The sequence below is a fragment of the Peromyscus maniculatus genome, chromosome 2, assembly GCF_049852395.1.
Source record: "Peromyscus maniculatus bairdii isolate BWxNUB_F1_BW_parent chromosome 2, HU_Pman_BW_mat_3.1, whole genome shotgun sequence".
In the NCBI taxonomy this organism is placed as follows: Eukaryota; Metazoa; Chordata; class Mammalia; order Rodentia; family Cricetidae; genus Peromyscus; species Peromyscus maniculatus.
In genome coordinates, this window is record NC_134853.1 from 162416959 (window position 1) to 162440535 (window position 23577).

At 41.0% G+C, this 23577-nt stretch overlaps 1 pseudogene; it reads left to right on the plus strand.

The window, feature by feature from the left end:
* Window positions 1-241: 241 nt before the first annotated feature.
* LOC102918446 (preferentially expressed antigen in melanoma-like protein 1) lies at window positions 242-19807 on the plus strand (annotated as a pseudogene).
* Window positions 19808-23577: the final 3770 nt, after the last annotated feature.

Consider the following 23577-nt stretch of genomic DNA (forward strand, 5'->3'; position numbering starts at 1 on the left):
TATAAAACGTTAAAAAAAAGAACTTGGCAATGCTTATAGCAAAAACAGCCATGTTTGCCTTTTGACCTTCACATCACTTCCAGGAGCCCATCCTAAAGATCCACTGCAAACAATACCAAAAGTCTGGAGACAAGGTCATTTACCGAAGTTCTCTGTGACAGCCAAGGCCTGGGAAGAAGCCAAGTCCAGGATAAGAGAGTGGATATAACAAGCACATCACACAGCAGACTGCTCTGTGGCCATGGAAGGAACAAGGAAGATCGCTACAAACAAATACAAGTCGGGCCGGCACCTTGTTAAAGGGAAAAACGTGATGGAGAAAAGTGGGAGAGAGGCACCCAGAAACAAGTGTTTGTCTAGACAGGAAGAAGACAAAAAGCAAATTTGAAAATGTAGATACATACATCTTCATAAACATGGGTGGCTTAAATAGAGTAGTGTAAAGAGACCCTAGAATTCTTAAATATACCTTATTTTTGTATGTGGCATGATTCTATTTGTTTTACCTAATCATAAAATTATATTAGGTGCTGGAGAAAAACAAATAAAGAGCAACAACTTCTGTAAAATATTTTACATTGCTATAGATTTCAGTTTATTGATACAATTTAAAGTTAATTTTGAATACTCTATGTATATTTCTACTCTCTGTGTACCCATGGCTGTCCTGGAACTCACTTTATAGTCCAGGCTCAGAGATTCACCTGCCTCTGCTCCCAAGTGCTGGGACTAAAGGTGTGAACCTCCACCACCTGGCAGGATTGGATGTTTTGTTTTGTTTTTTAAGTAATTTTCCCATTTTTGGTTTTCAAGACAGTTTTTCTTCATAGCCCTGGCTGTCCTGGAACTTACTCTAATGTAGTCCAGGCTGGCCTTGAACTCAACAGTGAGACCCTGTTTTAGTAGTAGTAGTAGTAGTAGTAGTAGTAGTAGTAGTAGTAGTAGTCGTAGTCGTAGTCGTAGTCGTAGTCGTAGTAGTAAATCAACAAGTAAAGCATGTAGCTTAAAGTGTGTGTGTTTATGGTTGGGAGCTGGAGAGATGGCTCAGCAGTTAAGAGTAGTGGGTGTTCTTCCAGAGGTCCTGAGTGCAATTCCCAGCAACCACATGGTGGCTCACAACCATCTATAATGAGATCTGGTGCCCTCTTAATTAGTCCAATTAAAAAATGGGCTAAAGAGCTAAACAGAGAATTCACAAAACAAGAACTACAAATGGCTGAAAGACATTTAAAGAAATGCTCAACATCCTTAATCATCAGAGAAATGCAAATCAAAACGACTCTGAGATACCACCTTACACCTGTCAGAATGGCTACGATCAAAAACACAAATGACAGCCAATGTTGGAGAGGATGTGGAGCAAAGGGAACACTCCTCCACTGTTGGTGGGAATGTAAACTTGTACAACCACTGTGGAAATCAGTATGGCGGTTTCTCAGAAAATTAGGAATCGAACTACCTCAAGACCCAGCCATCCCACTCTTGGGCATATACCCAAGGAATGCTGATTCATACCATAAAGATACATGCTCAGCTATGTTCATAGCAGCACTATTTGTAATAGCCAGAACCTGGAAACAACCTAGATGACCGTCACCTGAAGAATGGATGGAAAAAATGTGGTACATATACACAATGGAGTATTACTCAGCAGAGAAAAACAATGAAAGCATGAAATTTGCAGGCAAATGGATGGAACTAGAAAAAATCATCCTGAGTGAGGTAACCCAAACCCAGAAAGACAGTCATGGTATGTACTCACTCATAAGTGGATTCTAGATATAAAATAAAGAAAAATCAGACCACAGCCCATAGAACCATAGAGGCTATATATATAATATGGAGGTTCCTAGGACGACTATGGCTTATAATAAATTTCGGTTCTACTCAATTATTGAAAAAAAAAATAGCCAAATGAATGGAAACACATGAACTATGAACCAAAGGCTGAAGGGCCCCCAGCTGGATCAGGCCCTCTGAATAGGTGAGACAGTTGAATGGCTTGATTAGTTTGGGAGGCAACTAGGCAGTGGGACCGAGTCCTGTGCTTGTTGCATGAGTTGGCTGTTTGAAACCTGGAGCTTATGCAGGGACACTTGGCTCAGTCTGGGAGGAAGGGACTGGACCTGCCTGGACTGAGTCTACCAGGTTGATTGCAGTCCTCGGGGGAGGATTTGCCCTGGAGGAGGTGGGAATGGGGGGTAGGCTGGGGGTAAGGGGAGAGTGTGGGAGGGGGGAGAATAGGGGAACCCGTGGCTAATATGTAGAACTGAATGGTAATAAACAAACAAACAAACAAAAAGACACTACCAGTTAAAAAGGAAAGAAAAAAAAAAAAAAAAAAAGAGTAGTGGCTGTTCTTCCAGAGGTTCTGGTGCCCTCTTCTGGCCTACAGGCATACATGAACACAGAACACTATACACAATAAATAAATAAATCGTAAAATTTTTCTTAATTATTACATTTATTTAGTGTGTGTGTGTGTGTGTGTGTGTGTGTGTGTGTGTGTGTATGTGTTTGTGAGTGTGTGCATGCTGAGGCACAGGTATGGATGTCAGAGAACTATGAGAATTCTCCACACCACGTGGGTCTTGGTGATTGAACCCAGGTCCTCAGGCTTGGTGGCAAGTGCCTTTACCTGCTGAGCCACCTCACCTGCCAAAACAATTATTTTTTAATTTTAATAAAAGTGGTGGTGTGAAGCTTGCTAGTGCAGTATTGCATTCTAAGCACAAAAAAGAAGACATTGGAAATGTCTGCTTCAGGTCTGCTGTAAATTTTTATTTTATTTTTTAGAAAGGGACTCTCCTTGGCAGCCCTGGCCTGGCCTCCAACTTAGAGATCCTTCTGCTTCTGCCTCCCAGGGGCTGAGATTAAAGACCATCGTCACACCTTGGCAGTTTTCTGTAATTTTTTTTCTTAGAGACAGGGTTTCTCTGTAGCTTTGGAGACTATTCTGGAACTCATTCTGTAGACTAGGCTGTCCTCGAACTCACAGAGATCTGCCTGCCTCAGCCTCCCCAGTGCTGGGATTAAAGGCCTGGGCCACCATCTCCCAGCAAGTTTTCTATAAATTTAAAAATTTGCACCTTAGCTGGTGCTGCTTGTCTGTAATACCAGTTCATGAGGCTGAGGCAGGAGGATTTCCCTGAGTTTGAGACTAGCCTGAACTACATAGTGAGTTTCATGTAGGCTATAAAGTGAAACCGCTTCTATCTAAAAAACAAAGTTCAGAGTTCCAAGTTGTAAGCCTCCCAGTGACTTGGTTTCTGTCCATGCTGAACTTTCAAGACCATGGCTCCACCCACCCCCATACTGGACATAGCATTTAAACAGCTTCCTGTTCCATACTTTCAAAGTCATTATCTCCCTTCATGTCTAGCTTCTCATTCTTGAAAATAAGTGTTATCAAGTGATGTAATGTTGTCATCAGAAATCTACCAAAGATCAACAGAATGCTACCCCGACTAACCAAAATGTTCCAAGCCTTGGAAGAACATTGTTCGTAGAGGATCTATGTTCGATTCCCAACACCTACATACCTCTGCTATCTGTAACTGCAGTTCCAATGGATGCAAAACCCCCTTCTGGCATCTTTGGGCTGTAGATGTAACCAATCGTATTATTAAAATAAGAAACACAGAGCCAAGGTAAAAGAGAAAAGCCGAGAGGTCAGAGCTCAGAGATAAAATCTTACCTCCTGCCTTGCTCCTAGCTTCCCCGAGAGAGGGAGGTACTTCCTGTGTCCCTGTTTAAATAATCTTTCTGTTCTGCCTTCTCATTGGTTGTAAACCCAACCACATGACTGCCTCATCACTGCCTGTAAGTACCGCCCTCCAGGTCTTAAAGGCGTATGTCTCCAATACTGGCTGTATCCCTGAACACACAGAAATCTACCTAGCTCTTCTAACCACCATGCTCTTACTATGGCTCTAATAGCTCTGACCCCAGGGCAACTTTATTTATTAACATAAAATTAAAATAACATTTCAATACAAATAAAATATCACCACATTTCCCCTTTTCTATTTTAATAAAAAGAAAAAAGGCAAAAGGTTATAACTAACAAAAGAAAAACTATATACAAAAGTACAATAACTATATACAATATATACAAGTAACAAATACCTAAACGATGTCTAGTCCATTTGTATTTGACAAATCAGAGAAAATAATTCCCTTATCTATCCTATTTTAGTAAGTCCAAAATGTATCTAATTCACTTTCTATCCTAATTAATCTTCAACTATAACTAACTAATCTTCAACTCCCTCAGAGACCCAAGAAGGAAATAATATTAGCTAACAAAAATAAAAACAGGAAGTGCACAAAAGCAACTTCCAAAAATTTTGTGAGTTGACAGAAACAGCCAGCTGCCTGGACAGTCACCTGAGGTTTCTCCACAGTGTTGGGGCATCATCTTCAGCCTATAGGCTTATCGTATCTGACAGACTCATTTGTGAAGTAGGTTGTACACAAGGTCAACAGTTCAACCTCACACTGGGTGAGAGCAGTCCATGTACCAGAAACACCTGAATTCCACTAGTGTCATGTCATGATTCAGGATTTTAAATTCTGGAAATTGTTGATGGTTTTTGAATTCAGCTGTCCATTCTTCTTGGCTATGTATATATGGCTTCATCTAAGCATGCCCTTCTCCACATACCTCTATTAAATGCCAGTCTACTATTGAGAGGCGTGAGCTTTCAGTTGCTGTTCCATTGCACAACAGAAGCCATCGGCCCACTGCCTGTTCAGCTGCCTTCAAAGAAAAGGGCACTGTACCTTTTCCAGATTGTGAAGGCCACTTCAGGGATGGTGCCATATTGTCCTGGCCTCAGAAGATGCCGTCTGATAAAGCCATAACCACACTTGTTTTGGCAGGAATCGGTAGTCCTTTGTTTCGTGTTCTGTCTGTCCATTTTGTCCTGTTGATACGAGGATAATTTGTTGTCCAGTGGCTAACTTTTGCCACAATGAAAATTAACTCCATATGCAGTTTCTTCAATGCCCATATTTTCTCTGAAGTAAATTGGTACTGCCAGGAGCCGACATGTCTCAAAAAAGAAAAATTTCTAAGTTATTAAAACATTTTAAATGCCATATTCTGTAGATCTCTGAAGGGTTTGAAGATGACCTGTCTAAAATATATCTGCTCAATTTTTAAAACATATCTAATATGACTACAATTTCTATTGTAATGTCTAACTACTAACTTTCATTTCTTTATATCCTAATAGTTGGTAATAATGTAAAGTATTTAAAACTAGTAATTGTCTTTTTCTTTTCTTTCTTTCTTTCTTTCTTTTTTTTTTTTTTTAAACAAGAACCTTAAATCTAATCTCCTTTGCTTAGCCTTTTTCCTAACCCTTGACAACAACTTGTAACCAACCCCCCTAAACAATGAAAATTATCCCAGACCCAAAACCCATTAAAAGAACCAAAAAACCACCCGCCCCACACCACTTCTTTGGCAATGTGGGTGTCATATTCTTAAAATTGCTTCCTGCTGGGTATGGGTGAAGTTATCTTTATCCTGAAAGAAAAATTTAGTTTAATTGTCAAATTCTAGGAAAGGTAACTATATCCTTCATTATTATCCAGTCTGTGTATAAAGCCAAAGTTCAGGGTTTATCTCAAGTCCTTATTCAAGTAGTCTTTGAGACTGGATCATCTCAGCTAGTCATCTCAAAATTGTTCTGAGCACCTTGTAGTTCAAAGCTGATCTGTAGATGATGTTTGTCATCTTAGTGATATTATTATTGTCCATGTGGAATTGTTGTTGTTGTTGTTGTTGTGGGGCCCCATCTTCTTTCCGGAGACTTCAGTTGATGTTAGGCCTGGCCGTGATTTCCTGCAGAAAACTGATAAGAGACTCGAACACAAAGACATATATATGCAGCTAACTGAAGCCTTTTTTCTAGAATTAGTTAGTACTCTATATGACCATTCATATCTTAACAAAGTTTAAAATGTATATATATATTAATCTTGTAAATTTTGATATAAAATTTATACTTTAAGAAAAGTTTAAAGAATCAGAATAGAATCAAAGAGTTGAGATTAGTAATAGAATAGTCCCTTAATTAATTTGGCTTTTGTCCTGTCCCATAGCAGAAAATGGCTCTTTTATTCTGTCATGATACAGGGAGTTTGTATTTTCATTTTAACAACATGCTTGAGTTTAAAGAAGGAGAGAGCCATTCTCCAACTCCAAAGTCAGCTTTAAATTTTAATTGAACTGGGACTATTAGAAAACCAATAGTGTTAAATCTTTAGAGAAAAGCAGAAACAAACATTTAAGAAGACATAAAATTTTTTAGATAATATATACCCATATGCCATATACTCCAATATACTCTGTTTCCTGGGATAGATGATTTGTCCCTTTTCTTCAGTTGTCTCATTTGTCTTGTGTCCTTCAGATTCCTTAACCTTCATTCTCCTAAAAGACAAAAACAAAAACCTTCCCCCAAGACTAATTTTGGGGATGTTCCTTTTTGGCAAGTTATTATCTGATTAAATGAAAAGACATGTGTTACAGGTACAAGTTAGTTTAAATTGGATGTTCATGCTGATTGATGAACTATCACCTCCTCTAATTAAGAGGTTTCTCTTGTTCAAATCGAACCTTTATCAATTTTGATGGTACCCACAGCTTATCTTCTCCTATAGAAACAAAAGCAAAACCTCGTCCCCAACGTAATATATACCCTGGCTTCCATTCTGAGGTCAGCACATCCTTAAAGTATATAGGCTGATTTAATTCTGTAGTTTTTTCTATTACCCAATGTCTCTCTGCAGCTGTTGTTCCTTTCTCATTGGCATTGAGAAAATTCAAAGTTAATAGAGCATTATGCAGTCTATTTCTGGGGGTTTTTGTTACTCCTTTCTGTTTATTTAGCAAATCCTTTAGAGTTCTGTTTGACCTTTCTATAACTGCTTGACCTGTAGGATTATGTGGTATACCTGTAATATGCTTTATATTGTAATAAGCAAAAAACTGTTTCATTTTAACAGAGACATATGATGGAGCATTGTCAGTTTTGATTTGTGCAGGTATACCCATGATGGCCATAACTTCTAGCAAATGAGTGATTACAGAATCAGCTTTTTCAGAACTCAAAGCAGTTGCCCATTGAAATCCTGAATAAGTATCGATAGTGTGGTGTACATATTTCAGTTTTCCAAATTCTGCAAAGTGAAACACATCCATCTGCCAGATTTCATTTCTCTGAGTACCCTTTGGGTTACATCCTGCTGGTAATGGCGTTTGATTATAGAAGGAACAAGTAGGACATTTCTTTACTATTTCTTTGGCTTGTTGCCAGGTTATGGAAAAATCTTTTTTTAAACCTTTACTGTTGACATGATGTTTTTTATGAAATTCTGAGGCCTCCAGCACATTTCCTACCAATAATTTATCAATCTCATCATTGCCTTGTGCTAGAGGGCCTGGCAGACCAGTATGAGATCGGATGTGAGTTATATATAAAGGATGACTCCTTTTCCTGATTGTATCTTGTAATTGAATAAATAGTGAAGTTAATTCTGAAGCATCAGGGATAAATTCTGCAGTCTCAATATGTAATACCACTCTTTCAGCATACTGAGAGTCAGTTACTATGTTGAGAGGTTCTGAAAAATCCATTAATACCAACAGAATAGCATACAATTCTGATTTTTGCACTGAATTATAAGGACTTTGTACCACTTTACTTAAATTTTCTGATTTGTAACCTGCCTTTCCTTGTTTGTTGGCATCTGTATAAAATGTACGAACTCCAGATATGGGTTTTTGCCGTACAATTCGAGGCAAGATCCAATCAGCTCTCTTTATAAAATCAATTCTGTTGCTTTTGGGATATTTGCTGTTAATTTCTCCCAAAAAATTACTGCAAGCTCTTTGCCAAGGTTCACTTTCTGTCCATAATTTTTCAATGTCCTCCTTAGTTAAAGGTACGACAATTTCTGCTGGGTCTATTCCTGCTAATTGACGAAGTCTCAATTTTCCTTTCCAAATCAAGTCTGAGATTTTTTCCCCATAAGTTTTTAATTTTTTATTTGGTTTATTTGGTAAAAATATCCATTCCAATATAATATCTTCCCTCTGCATTAATATTCCAGTAGGGGAATGCCTAGAAGGTAAAATAACCAAAATGCAATCCAGCTTTGGATCAATACGATCCACGTGCCCTTCATGTACTTTCTTTTCTACCAAGGCCAATTCTTTCTCAGCTTCAGGTGATAATTCTCTTGGACTATTTAAGTCCTTGTCACCTTCTAAGGTTTTGAACAAATTAGTCAGTTCATCATTTTTTACCCCAACAATAGTTCGTAGATGAGAAATATCTCCAAATAATCTTTGAAAGTCATTAAGAGTCTGTAGTCTATCTCTCCTAATTTGCACCTTTTGGGGTCTAATTTTTTGTAGCTCTATTTTATATCCTAAATAATTAATAGAATCTCCTCTTTGTATTTTTTCAGGAGCAATTTGTAATCCCCAGCAAGGCAAAATTTTCTTTACTTCTTCAAACATTCTTTCTAAAGTATCTGCATTTGAGTCAGCTAGTAAAATATCATCCATATAATGATAAATTATAGATTTAGGAAATTTTTTACGTATCACTTCCAATGGCTGTTGTACAAAATATTGGCACAGAGTTGGGCTATTTAACATTCCCTGTGGGAGGACCCTCCATTGAAATCTTTTAACCGGTTGAGAATTATTATAAGTAGGCACTGTAAAAGCAAATCTTTCTTTGTCTTTTTCTTGTAAGGGTATTGAAAAGAAACAGTCTTTTAAATCAATAACTATGAGAGGCCATCCTTTTGGTAACAGAGTAGGCAAAGGAATTCCAGATTGTAGAGAGCCCATCGGCTGAATTACTTTGTTAATTGCTCTAAGGTCTGTTACCATTCTCCATTTACCAGATTTCTTTTTAATAACAAATACAGGAGAATTCCAAGGGCTGGTTGACTGTTCAATATGCTGAGCATTTAGCTGTTCTTCTACCAGCTCTTCTAAAGCCTGGAGTTTCTCTGTTGTTAAAGGCCATTGCTGAACCCATACAGGCTTGTCTGTTAACCATTTTAAAGGTAGAGCTGTTGGTATTTTTGGAAGATTATCAGTTGTTGTGCCCTGTTCCTGTATAATATGGATGGCTGGTGACCACTCAAAATAATGCCTTCTAATATTTCTCTCAGAAACATGTGCTAGTTTATGATTTGTTTCTGAGATTGGAGGGATTTTAATCTGAGTATTCCATTGTTGCAACAAGTCTCGACCCCACAGGTTCATAGCTATGTTAGCGACATATGGTTTTAATTTTCCTCTCTGTCCTTCTGGACCTATACATTCCAGCCATCTTGCACTCTGTTTCACTCCAGATAATGTCCCAATTCCTAACAGTTGAACGTTTACCTCCTGAAGAGGCCAAGCTGGATGCCAAAATTCTGGTGCAATTATGGTAATGTCCGCACCTGTGTCTACCAGACCAGACAACAAAACACCATTTATTTTTATCGTTAATTTTGGTCTCTGTTCATTAATAGAAGTTTGCCAAAAAATTTTGTTTATGTTTTCTCCTGAATTTTCTATTCTCTCTTTTTCATCATCCTGACCAGCCTGATTTATTCCAATAGTCATTTGGTTATTTAATCGCTCAGAGCAGGGATTTCCTCTACAGCTGCAGGAAAGGTTTGAACTGGTTTTGCTATGGGGGCCTGCATGAGGCCCCTCCGGGAGTTTCCCGAAAACTGAGGCAAAGGATTACCCTGTCTGTCCTTTGTTGATCTACATTCATTGGTCCAGTGTTTTCCCTTACCACACCTTCTGCATACTCCAGAAGGAAGGGGCATTCTGTTGCCATTGTTCCTTGAAGAAACATTGCTTCTAGGATTGACCTGTTTACAGTCCCTTTTAAAATGTCCTTGCTTTCCACACCCAAAACATCTAACACTCCTCAAACCTTTTGAAATTACTTCTCCTACCCACGTATCATGCTCATCAACCTCAACATTGTTTCTCTAATCCAATCTTCCAAAGGTGCAGATCTTGCCCTTAACGGCCTGATTATTCTTTTGCATGCTGCATTCGCATTCTCAAATGCCAAAGCTTCAATTATTGCCTTACTAGCTTCTGATCCTGAGACCATTCTGTTTACTGCTGAAGCCAGTCTTTCTAAAAAATCTGTGAAAGATTCTTTAGGGCCTTGCATAACCTTTGTGAATGACTCATGTTTTTTTCCTGGTTCATCAACTCTGTCCCATGCATTCAAGGCTGCCATTCGACATAAAATTACGGTTTGAACATCATATAAACATTGTGTTTGTATTGAAGCATATTGGCCTTCTCCAATAAGCTGATCCTGACAAACTTGTATTCCTTTATCCCTCCATTGTGTTTCTACGTTTCTAGCTTCCTCCTTAAACCAAGTCAGAAATTGAATTCTCTGGCTGGGTTCCAGAACAGCTTGTGCAAGGTCCCGCCAGTCCTGTGGTATAATCCTATTATATGTTGACCAAGAGTTTAACATTTGCTTTACATATGGGGAATGCATGCCATAAGATACTATTGCCTCCTTAAACCTTTTAAAATCCATCAGTTCAATTGGAGCCCAGATATTTTGTGTAGCCATTTGATCAGGCATCTGCTGTACGGTTACAGGATAAATTAAGGATGACTGTGTGAAAACAGGCTTTCTTTCTGTAACCTTATGATCCAAACTTGAACCAACTTCACTGTTAAAATTAACAGGTTTTTCTAAAGCTGTTATCCTGGCACTTAAATCGACTATCTTTTTAAATAGTAAAATGAGAATAAGCATGGTGATTAACTGCATAATTCCCATAATACTAATCTTTTCATATAGTTGTTCCATTGTCAGACTGCCTAAAATTTCAAACAAAACCCAATTTTCTTCCAATGTACACAGGAAACCCATTTTTTTAAATGTGGAAAAAATTTGTCTTTTAAATAGTTTCCTTTATGACTTACCAAATCTGCGTAGAACAGTAGAAATCCGAGCGAATTTCAAAACAGCCACCTAGAGTCCTAGGTGTAAATCCAGAGAGAGAGAGAGAGAGAGAGAGAGAGAGAGAGAGAGAGAGAGAGAGAGAGAAACAGAGAGACAGAGAGAAAGCAAGAGAGAAAGCAAAAGCGAAAGTGAAAGTGAAAGTGAAAGTGAAAGCGAAGGGGTAGCCGGCTAAAGCTTAAAGCCAGCCACTTGTTCCCTCTGAGCCGAGTCAAGGCTTGGCTTTACAGCCAGGGGCCCTGTTTAGCAGGGCAGGCCTGAGCTGTTTGTAGCACTGGCTTTAAGCAAGCAGCTCACAGTCCAGCCTGAGCCCAAGCAGACCTGGGCTGGGGCTAGGGAGCCGGCTGCTCCGGCTAGGGAGCCGGCCCCAAGCAGTTTTTAATGGATTCTTGTCACGTTGGGCGCCAGATGTAGATGTAACCAATCGTATTATTAAAATAAGAAACACAGAGCCAAGGTAAAAGAGAAAAGCCGAGAGGTCAGAGCTCAGAGATAAAATCTTACCTCCTGCCTTGCTCCTAGCTTCCCCGAGAGAGGGAGGTACTTCCTGTGTCCCTGTTTAAATAATCTTTCTGTTCTGCCTTCTCATTGGTTGTAAACCCAACCACATGACTGCCTCATCACTGCCTGTAAGTACCGCCCTCCAGGTCTTAAAGGCGTATGTCTCCAATACTGGCTGTATCCCTGAACACACAGAAATCTACCTAGCTCTTCTAACCACCATGCTCTTACTATGGCTCTAATAGCTCTGACCCCAGGGCAACTTTATTTATTAACATAAAATTAAAATAACATTTCAATACAAATAAAATATCACCACATTGGGCAGTACATGAACATCATGCACAGAGACACACTCAGTCAAAACACTCAAACACATAATAAAAACAAGTATTTAAAATGCCTTAATTTAGACAAGTCTTCAATCTCAACACTGGTAGGACAGAAGCAGGGATTAAAGTTACCTTTGAGTTGTGGTCAGCCTGGTCTACAGAGTGAGTTCCAGGACAGCCAGGGCTACAAAGAGAAACCCTGTCTTGAAAAACCAACCAAACAAAAAAATCAGTAAAGTAAAAATCTTCTACACACAGTAGAAGAAACATCTTTGTTAGTCTTAAGGTGCCCATGTCAAAGCTAACCACTGCAAACAGACCGTATTCATCATATGACCTCTGTTGGGTCTATAGAGGTTACAGGCCTCTTGATTTAAGTGACTGGTTCTATTGCACTGGGGGTGGGTGGCTATCAGTAATACTACTGCAGGATTAAATGTAGGACTTTGTGCATGTTAGGCAAATGCTCTACCATTATGAACCCTTAAAGCATTATTACACTGCTCTGTGTGTATATTGGATTTAGGGGAATTTTCATTGTTTAAATAAATGTGTGACAAAGAATTATTTGTGTTTTGGTTATTTGGGTTTTTTTGTGTTTGTTTGTTTGTTTGTTTGTTTTGAGACAGAGTCTCTCTACATAGCCTAGGCTGTCCTGGAACTCAGTATGTAGATCAGGCTGGCATCCGAATCCTAGAGATCTGCTTGCCTCTGTCTCCCAAGAACTAGGATTAAAAGCTGCACCACTAGCAGTAAGAAGTCTTGGTATGTGTGGACCATACTGGACTTGAACTCAGGGTACTGATAGACATCAGACCCAGGGTACTACCTTCTCGGTTGGGTGTCCCAAGAACCTAGACTCCGGTGCTGTTGATGCAAACAGCAAGAGGTTTATTGATGCCACTGTACAGTGGCTCCTCTTGTCCTGAGAGCAAGAGTCGTGCCTACTGCAGCCACATGGGTACTTTTAAAGGAAAAAACCCACAAAGGCCATAAGATTACAATTTCCATACAATTTCCTTTCAACTGATTTATGTCTAGAGGATAATTTCACAAGATCATGGCCTGATAGCAGGGTGGGTACAATCATGTCTGCTTGCACATTCTTCCCAAAACCTCAAGGTGGGTATGAGGGTGGGAATGAAGGTTACACAAAGGTTACAGTGGTCTTTCCTGGAACACTTGCAATTATCCCAGTCACAGTTGAGCCCATCTCTTAACAGAAATCTCTTTACATTGTTACATTGTGGCAGGGGTGGGTGAGTAATGGATGAGTCAGTTTGCCCTTGGAACTAGCTCTTTAGTTCCTCTCTCTCCTGGGGTTTGAGGGGTGTAAGAATGAAGGATTAGGGTCTTTCAGGACTACTCCTGCCTTAGCCCCCACCAAGATCACCACAGTGTTTGGATTAGGAAAGTGACCCACCACACCTGACTTGGAATGTTGTGGTTTCAGTAATTCTCTCCCATTGTCAACTTCTCTCTTGGCTATCCATGGCCGTCCTTTGAGTTCATACACACATGTACAATTGAAGATCTACTCTCCAGAGTAGTTTGTTTGGGAAACACAGAGGATTGCAGCCTGAGATGTGCATACTTGGCTAACATGGGTGTATCTAAGGAGGTAAAGGGGTGTTTTGAAAGGGAAGAGAAATGCAAGTTACCCACTGTGAGGGACAGCTCACTAGTTCCATGGATTTGTGGCAGTGTTGGTGCTAATTCTTTGGTGATGGTGTCTGTTGTCAGGCATGCTACCCCACTGAAGGCAGCTTATTTGGGACAGGGTCGCTATGAGGAATTCTCACAGGCACAGGGCTCTATCTTTATATCCTGGTTCCATGCTGGTAGGGCTTGATGTAAATTAATCCATGTGAATTCAGGTAATTTACACTAGGGCACACACAAAACCTTCCCACTCGTGTTGTAGACTCCCAGCTAGCTAGAGCCTCTAGACCTCTGCAAACCATGCCTCTGGTCCTACCAGGTTGCAACCTTTCTTGGCCTACACTAGTTATGGCTGGTAAAATTAACCAGATTCCCTTTGAATCAAATACTAACATTACATAAGCATGGACACTTTATTAAGAGATCTATCTTATTAAAATATTGTATCCTTTTGGGATTCTATCATATCAACAAAAAAAATCTTTCTACATAAAGTGTTTTTCTACTTCCTATCAAGAAAAACAAGCCATTACTTTATTACTACTGACAAGATCTCAAGTAGAACTCATGTAGCCAAAGATGACCTTGAACTTCTGACATCCTTTGACCTCTACCTCCCAAGTGCTGGGATTACAGGCATGTGCCACCACACCGAGATTATGCAGTGCAGAGGACTGAACCTAGGCATTCACACATCAAATGAGCTGCAAATCTAGCCCCAGAGCAAGTTGGGTTGTTTTTTTTTTAAAGATTTATTTATTTCATTTTACATGTATAATCGGTTTGCCTGCATGTGCACCATGTTTATGCAGTGCCCACAGTGGACAGAAGAGGGGATCAGATCCCTTGGAACTAAAGTTATAAACAGTTATGACCTGCCATGTGGATTCTGGGAACTGAACCTTGGACCCCACCAAGAGCAGCAAGTGCTCCTATCCACAGAACCATCTCTCCAGCCCCCTGGAGCTAGTTTTGAGATGACACAGTATCCAAGGATGACTAATAACAAGGTGCCTGTGGTCAATTGTGGCTCTAAATAAAGGATTCCTGCTGAGTTCCCCAGCTGAGGCCTGATGGTGATGGGCAGGGGACCTGAAGTAAGAGCCTCAGTAACTCAACATCAGATGAGGATATTGAGCCACACCTAGATGATGGGGCCCTTCTAGGAACCAATGTACTGATGCAGGTTTAGGGCTTGGTGTACACTGAAAGCTCAAGAAATGCATCTCTTTCTTCCTTTATCCCTTCTCCATGCTTCAGTTTACTGTTTCTGAGAAACAAAAAGAAGGCAGAGACATGAGAACAGAATGGAACTGAGCTTTGACATGTGGCCTCCCTTAAATCACTCCTCACCCCAAAAGCAGAACAGCTCCTTCTTCAGTGAGTTTGAGAAAAATTGACAAGTTGTGCCGTTTGAACACCATCGTCTGATAGGTCAAAGCAAATGGCATAAATTAACATTAGAAGGACTGCATGGTAATTAAAAACACTGTTACTGAGTAGCACATGGTGGCCTAGACCTTTAATTTCAGCACTCAGGAGGCAGAGGCAGGCTGATTTCTGTGAGTTCCAGACCAGCCTGGTCCAAATAGTGAGTTCTAGGCAAGCCAGGGCTATAGCAACACATTTCTGTGTCTGTCTGTCTGACAGAATGGAAGGCCAACTTCAGGACTGGAATAAAACACGGGCAAGATATTGTGTCCTGGCTCAGCTGCTGAGGCTCTTTTCTGTTTTCCCCACAGGCAGGACAAACTGGAAGTGCTGGATCTACGGTCTGTGTGTCAGAACTACTTGGATATGTGGCTTTGGTCCATGGATAACTGGTTACCACAGACCTCAAGTGAGACTCAAGCACTGGCAGGCCATTCGAAGGCGGGAGTGAAGAAGCCCTTGAAGGTGGTGGTGGACTCCTTTTTCATGGAAGGCCCCCTTACCCAGATCTAAGGGTACCTCCTTGAGTGGAGTGATAAGAGGAAAGGCTTGTTACAGCTGTACTGTAATGAGCTTCAGATTGGTCAGCATCCCGTTTTAAACACAAGAAGCTCTCAGAAAAGGTGAACCTGGAGTATGTAGAAACACTGGGCCTGCATGATGCTTTCTGCAATCCAGTTTTCTTGATTAACTTGGCTTCTTACCTGGGCTGCATGAGGAACCTGCACAAGCTCTCTCTCACCAACACCCAAGGAGATAACTTTATTTCCCCAGAGGAGAAGAGCTATATCATTATCCAGTTCACCTCGCAGTTCCTCAAGCTGGAGTGTCTCCAGAAGATGCATCTGGAAACTGTTCCCTTCCTTGAGGGCCACCTGCACCAGCTACTTGGGTAAAGACAGATGCTCTGTAGAGCAGAACAAAGTCCTGTACCTTTATATTAGTGGGCACCTGCTCCCTGTGCCCACTAGTGGATTGACAGTGCTGAGGCATTAGAAATGTCAAGGCAGGCTGGAGAGGTGGCTCAGAGGTTAAGAGCACTGCTTGCTCTTCCAAAGATCCTGAGTTCAATTCCCAGCAATGACATGGTGGCTCACAACCATCTGTAATGAGATCTGGTGCCCTCTTCTGGCCTGCAGAGATACGTGCAGACAGAACACTGTATACATAATAAATAAATAAATCTTAAAAAAAAAAAAAAGAAAGAAAGAAAAGAAATGTCAAGGCATTGTTTCCTGTCTGCTCTGGCCTGGAGAGAGCTCTCACATAACCAGTGGTGCAAAGGATCAAGGTTAAGCTGGGGTTGATGGTCTGGAAAGGCACCCATGTTGTTTAGCCAGTTATGAAGCAATGAGATCTAGTGAGTGGATTCTAGTTTCTTCCTTAGCTGGTGTGTTCAAGAAAGCTGAAGACACAGGAGGGCATTGATGAAAGCATGTCACACCTGCATTAGTTCCCAATCTGTGCTCTATTCAGCCCCCATGTATATGGACACAGCAGGCTGCCTACTATTTCCCATTAAGGAAAGGCTGGGGTTTTTCTTTTTCTTAACTGAAAAGATGCTTTTTACTTTAAGTTAAACTATAGAAATGGATGAAAACTTAAAATAGTGCTTACCAGACATTTCCCTTGGAGCCAAGCTGAAGTAAGTTCATATTGCCTGACTTGATTCCAGGCAAGTTAGCTGGCCTAAATATTTTCCTTTTCTTAATAAGTAGATTTATATAATTATACAATTAAGTCAAATAGTGAAGTAATGACAATCAAGTAACTTTTGCATCTGAAAAGTACAGATTTAGAATTGATGGTAATATCTGAATTTTTTGAGCAGAAATTAGCAGTTTGCCTTCTTTGAAGAAATAAGGAAATTTTGCCCTATAGATCTCCTGAAGTTTCATATGTATATGTTTGTGGGCCTGAGCCAATGTTTGCATACCATGTGTTAGGTGCCTGTGGAGATCAGAAGAGGGCATCAGTTTGCTCCCTGGGTACTGTTTCAGGGGATTTTGAGCCACCATGTTGGGAACAGAATCCATATCCTTTATAAGAACAACAAACGTTCTTAACTACTGAGCAGTATCTCTAACCTCACTTTTTTTTTTTTTTTTTGAAAAACAGTGTTTCTCTGTATAGCCCCACCTGTCTCTGAACTTGCTCTGAAAACCAGGTTGGCCTTGAACTCATGGACTTCAGCTTGTCCCTGCCTCCAGAGAGGCTGGGATTAAAGGCATGAGCCACCTTCATTCTATTTTAATTTATTTGTGTTATGTGTTTCAGTGGGGTGGGGAGGGAGATCCATGGCATACTTGTGGAGGTCAGAGGATAACTTGCATCAGTTTCCTCCTTCAACCATGTTGGATCCCAAGGATCCAAATCAGATTGTCAGCCTTGGTGACAGGTGCTTTCATCTGCTAAGCACTCTCACTCTGAATGGACTGGTTTTGTTTGTTTGTTTGTTTTCTGAAAGAGTTTCTCTGTATCCTTGGCTGTCCTGGGACTTGTGTAGTCAGAAGTTTTCCTGTGTCCCACCTGGTCCCACAGCCACTCAGTCCCAAGTAAACATACAGAGACTTATTAATTAGAAACTGTATGGTCTATGCCTCAGGCTTTCTGTTAGCTAGTTCTTATAACTTAACCTAGTCCTGTTAATCTGTTTTGCCACGTTGCTCATGGCTGTGCCGTTACTGGTCTGCTGAAATGTTGTTGCTCCTTCCATGGCCGGCTTGCATCTCCCTCATCCCACCTTTCTCTTTCCTGTATCTCTGCTTGGATTTTCTGCCTGCCTCTCAGCTACCTTGCCATAGGTCAAAGCAGCTTATTTATTAACTAACGGGAATAGAAATACATCCCATAGTAGACTTTGTTCTGTAAACCAGGGTGGCCTTGAACTCTGCCTCCCAAGTGCTAGGATTAAAGGCATGTGCTACCACCACCCATCAGGAATGGTCTGTTTCTAAGATTACTTCTTTTTTTTTTTTTTTAAAAAAAGATTGCGTCTTACTATGTTGCCTAGATTGACCTTGAACTCATTGGTTGTATAGCCTCAGCTTCCAGGTATCAATATTATAGGTGTGTACCCCAATACTCAGCTTGCTACCCTGCTTCCTACCAAGGCAGGACCTAGCTATGTAACTCTGGCTGTCTTGGAATGTATACCAGGCTGGCCTCCTACTCGAGGAGATCCACTCGTCTCTGCCTCCCAAGTGCTAGGATTAAAGATGGACACCACTATGCCCAGTTACCATACCCAGTTTTGATGGTTTTAAGCCTGTGTAGGTGATGGGTAGTTGGGAAAAGTGTGGCACTGAAGTTAATTGAAGGAAGGGTGCACAGGTAAGCACAGAGAAAGGAACGGAGAAGATGTGCTTGAGGGGTGGTGACATTGGATTGTTCCCAGATCTTGCCTGGGTTGGTCCTCCTTGGTCTTTGCTGTATGTGCCCTGTTAGTCTAGCCAGCATTTGGGTCTTGCTTGATAGTGAGGGGAGGATGTGTAGTTAAGGATGGTGCCAGGCCTCAGTACAGATTTTAGTGTGTAGACAGTCATGCAGCATCATGGGCACTGATCTGCCATACAATTAGAAATATTTTGACCCACACTGTCCTCTTCTGTGTTATTACTGGTCATCTTCTATATTAGCCATCATTTCTAAGAACTGTCTGTTTTCCTAATTAGGTCCTTGAAGACCCCCTTGGATGACCTGGATGTGACTCACTGTACACTCTCAGCATCAGAATGGGACAGTCTTTCTGAGTTCCCATGTGTCAGTCAATTGCAACAACTGAACTTGCAAAATGTCAGATTGACGGATCTAAGTCCTGAACCCCTCCAAGTTCTATTAGTAAAAGCTGGAGCCACCCTGGTGACCCTGGACTTAGAGGACTGTCAAATTGAGGATCAATATCTCCATGACATCTTACCTGCACTGAGCAGCTGTCTTCAGCTCACCAAGTTCAGCTTTTATGGGAACCAAATCTCCTTGCATGCCCTGAGGGACCTACTACACCATACTGCCAGGTTGAAAAAGCTAAGGATGGAGTGGAGCTGTACCCTGTTCCTCAGGAGAGCTATGACAACAGTGGTACTCTCCACATGCAACTCACAAGAGAACATTGTGATGAGCTTATGGATATTCTGAAAGCCATTAGGGAGTCAGGGAAGGTTGTCTTTGGTACTAAACGCTGCTGAGATTGTGACGATCGATAGATCTACAACAAAACCCCATTGTGTGAGTGTCGGTGTTATTACTAGTTGTGTGTAAATATCAACCTTCCTGTGGAAGCTGGGAGACGAAAAACAAGGCACACGTGTCTGGTTAGAGTACACACAACACATGGTTTTAGACTGATGTTCCTGGGTGGGAGGGAAAAGTTAGATGATGCTGGAGGGAATTTTTCAAGAGGAGGGAAAAATTTGACTTGGGCATGTTGACAGGTGTCATGGGAGTAGATTCTGGCAGGTTGGATATATAAGGATGTTACCCCAGCATGGAGATTATAAAGTCATGTTCGGAATTTTGAAATGTGTGTCTTCCTATCTTGATGATTAGCATGGTTTACAGTTTTAAATCTAAAAAGTCCTGTGAACATCCCCATAAAATGAAGTAGAGTTACTCTAACATTCTCTCTCATGCTTTCTGAGACTGTCACATCTCAAATGTGTGGCTAGTTATGGCAGATCCATGCATCCAAGGTTGTCATCTAGAGATGGTGGTAATCTCTAGTGTGTTGCAGATGTAATCCAGGATGCTCAGGGTTATGAGGGACCCATAGGCACACTGAAGAGTTTGACACATGAGGAAAAGGAATTGAGGTTTAAGCCACAGTTCCATAGGGTTATATTTTTGGGGCCCTACAAAATAAGTATTTTAACAATTTTTGTGAGGACTTATTTTATAGTATGTGTGTCTTACTTGCGTGCATGCGTGCGTGCGTGCGTGCATCTGTGTGTGTCTGTGTTTCCTGAATATGCCTGGTGCTTATGGAGGCTGGAAGAGGGGATCAGATCCCATGGAACTGGAGTTACATGTATACCATGTGGGTACTGGGAACAATGCCCATGTGCTCTGCAGAGGCAGAAAATGCTCTTAACCACTGAGTCATTTCTCTAGTCCCTTAAAAATTTTCAGGTTTTTTTTTTTGTTTTGTTTTTATGCTGGGTGTGGTGGTAAATGCCTACATATGGCTCTTTGAATTACTGGCCAGTCATTGCTATAAAGTGAGACTCTACCTAATTATATATAAAATTTGTGGGACATGAATGCAGGTTCTAAAAGAGGCCAGAAAAAGGGTATGGCTTGTAGCTGGAGTTATAGTTATACTGTGAGGAGTCTGAGGATACTAGGAATGGGTTGGGGTCCTCTAGAAGAACAGCAATGGCTCTTAACCCCTAAGCCACCTCCAACCCCCCAAATTTTATTTTTCAGTCACATTTCTTTGGAGTATGTGCTACAGTACTTGTGGAACTCAGAACAAATGCGGTTCTCTTATTCAATTATCTGGTTCTTTGGTTAAAGTCAAGTCTCAGCCTTGATGGTAAGTTCCTTTACCAGATGAGCCACCTCACCAGACCTGGTTTGAGTTTTGTGTTATATTATATTTTATTTTTTTTGTGGGGTGTGTATTTTTGAAGCAAGTCTCTCCTTTTAGCCCCTGCTGACCTGGAACATGCTATGTAGCTCAGACTGGTCTCAAACTCCAGCAATCCTTGTCTCAGCTTTCCAAGGTCCAGGAGGCAACAGCTGCTTTACACTTTGGATTTCTCATTCTGATACAATCCAACTCTGTTAGCATCATAATCCTGCCTCGTCATCTTGGATGAGTGCACCATCACATGAAGTTACACCTTTTAGTTTCTTTCTTTCTTTCATTCTTTTTTAACCTTTTAGTGTCTTAAAATTTATAATTTTATTTGGGGAGGGCAGGAGGAGTGATGGTGTGAGTGTGCCTGTGAGTGTCGGTGCCCTGGAGCCCCAGAAGAAGACATTTCTTGGAACTAGAGCTGGCCTTGCAGACCTTTGTGAGGGACCTGCATGGAAGTTGGGAGCCAAACTCTAGTCCTCTGCCAGAGCAACACATGCTTGAACAGCTGAGCCATCTCTCCAGTCCCTCCCCTTCCCCCTTTAGTTTCTCAACTCCACTCAGGAGACTTTATTCCCTTGTTTATATGTGGGTACTTGGTGCCATGGTATGTGTGTGGAGGTCAGAGGACAACTAGGTGTTTTTTTTCCCATCATATGTGTCATGGGGATTGAAACAAGTTATTAGTATAAACAAGTATTTTGTATTGTGCCATCTCCCTGGCCCACAAATGCTTTAAAAAAATTCTCGTATATAGTGTGTGTTTGTGTGTGTGTGTGTGTGTGTGTGTGTGTATGTGAATATGTGTATTAAATGATATATAAAAATGTATATTCAGATAGTCCCTTGAGAGTTCCATGCATGAATGTAATGTCCTTTGATCATCATTCTCATCCATTCCCTCCTGACTTTCCTGGAGACTTTTTCCAACACATCTTCAAAGCTTTTCTTAACTCCATGTCCTTGGATGGAGAGCTAGCTCAGAGGTTAAGAGCACTTGTTGTTCATGCAGAGTACCCAGGTTCAGTCCCTAACACCTTTCACAATCAACTGACTAAGTTCCACCGTATGTGATGTCATCTTCTAAACTCCATGAGCTCTAGGCACACGTGAGAAGCACACATTTTGGGCAGAGAAAACACTTATGCACAAACTATGAGTTCAATTAGTGTGATCTATATGAGCTGTTGTGTGGGGCCATCCATTTGATCATGGGCAACCAGACTCCAAGAAAATGAGTCTCCTTTCTCCTGCAAGAATCATACCAGCAGTTCCTCAGCTAAGGGTGGGACTTACAAGCTCCTCCCCTACGTATAAGGACTTTTCACTGGCTTGGTCTTGTGTAACTGCTCATAAGTATGACAGTCATGAGATTGCATTTCACAGCACAGCTTCCACCTGGGTCTGACATTCGTTTTGGCTCTCCTGTGATGTTCTTGACACAGCTCTGCCATGCAGGGATAAGCTATTGGATCAGTTGGGTCTCATATTAAGTGTACCCATTGCAAAGAGAAGGTTCTCTGATCAAGGTTGGGAGCAGCACTAATCTATGGGTATAAAAATGTTTAGGATAGTAGTTCTCAATGTTCATAATGCTGTGACCCTTAAAACAGTTCCTCATGTTGCGGTGATCCCCAATCATAAAATTATTTTTGTTGCTACTTCATAACAGTAATTTTGCTACCGTTATGAATTGTAATGTGAATACCAGTGTTTTCCTATGGTCTTAGGCAACTCCCATGAAAGGGTCCTCCAATCCTCCCAAAGGTGGCAAGACCCACAGGTTGAGAAACACTGGTTTAGGGGCTGAGGGAATTTTTCAGTGGTTAGAGCATAGTCATTTCTTATAGAGAACCCATGTTTGGTTCCCAGCACCCACATCAGGTGGTTCACAGCTGCCTATAACTACAGTTACAGGAGATCAGATGTCCCTTCTGTCCTCAGTAGATACCCACACCCATGAATAAATGAATCTTCAAAAATTTGCCATTTGACCAAAGGACCATTTACTAAAACAGTAACTACCCCTGCCTGTGACCTCCGTAGCTATGGGCTTTTGACTGGCTGTACAGTATCCAGCATACATTTGCTCTGGAGCAGGCCTCAAGTCCAATCACAATGGAGACAATGCCCCCATAATGATCATGCCGCTGTTGCACCAGTGTGTCCATCTTCCCAGGCAGGATTGCAGTATTTGTGATTTAGGGATGGATAATACTACTGATGTCTTTTGCATCAGGCTGACCCAGACCCTGACTGATTTCTCTCTGTCCTGTAACCAATGTTGTGTTGTCTTCTGTAATCAATGTCAGAAGATTTCAGAATATCTAGTTATGATGGACACTTGGCTTGCTGTAGCTATTTTACTCTGGTGCTTTGGACATCAGTCTGTGCCCTGTTATTTGTTGTAGAGTTATGATGGACACCCAAGGGCAGTGGCAATGACCTATGTTGTTTTGGGGACCTCCCTGACCAATACTTTGGGAAGCTACTCAATGTCTGACACTGAGATTTTCAGTATTTTGTGTTTTTTGCTGTTGGTATTGTTTACCCAGGTAAGATACATCAGCTATTTATTTATTCACTTATTTATTTATTCATTCATTTATTTGAGAAAAGATGTGATGGCTATTCTTGGTAGTTGACTTAACTACATACATCTGGAATTAACTAAAACTCAAATGGTTGGGCATAACTTTCTTTCTTTCATCTTTTTTTCAACATCTTTTTTTACCCAACATTTTGGGTAGCCCTGGATCTAGTTTTATAGACCAGGCAGAACTTGAACTCACAGAGATGCCCCCCCCCACCTCTGCCCCCTGAGTGTTGGGATTAAAGCCATATGCTACCACTGCCAGGCTGAGGGATTTTTTCTTAAATCATTTGAAGTGGGAAAACCCACTTCTCTCTTTTCTTTAACTTTTTGTTTATTCTTCTCTCATAGAATATATCCAGACCACAGCCTCCTCTCCCTTCCTCCCTCCATCCCTCCCAACCCTCCTCAGATCAACTGTTCCTCTATTTACCTTCGGGAGAG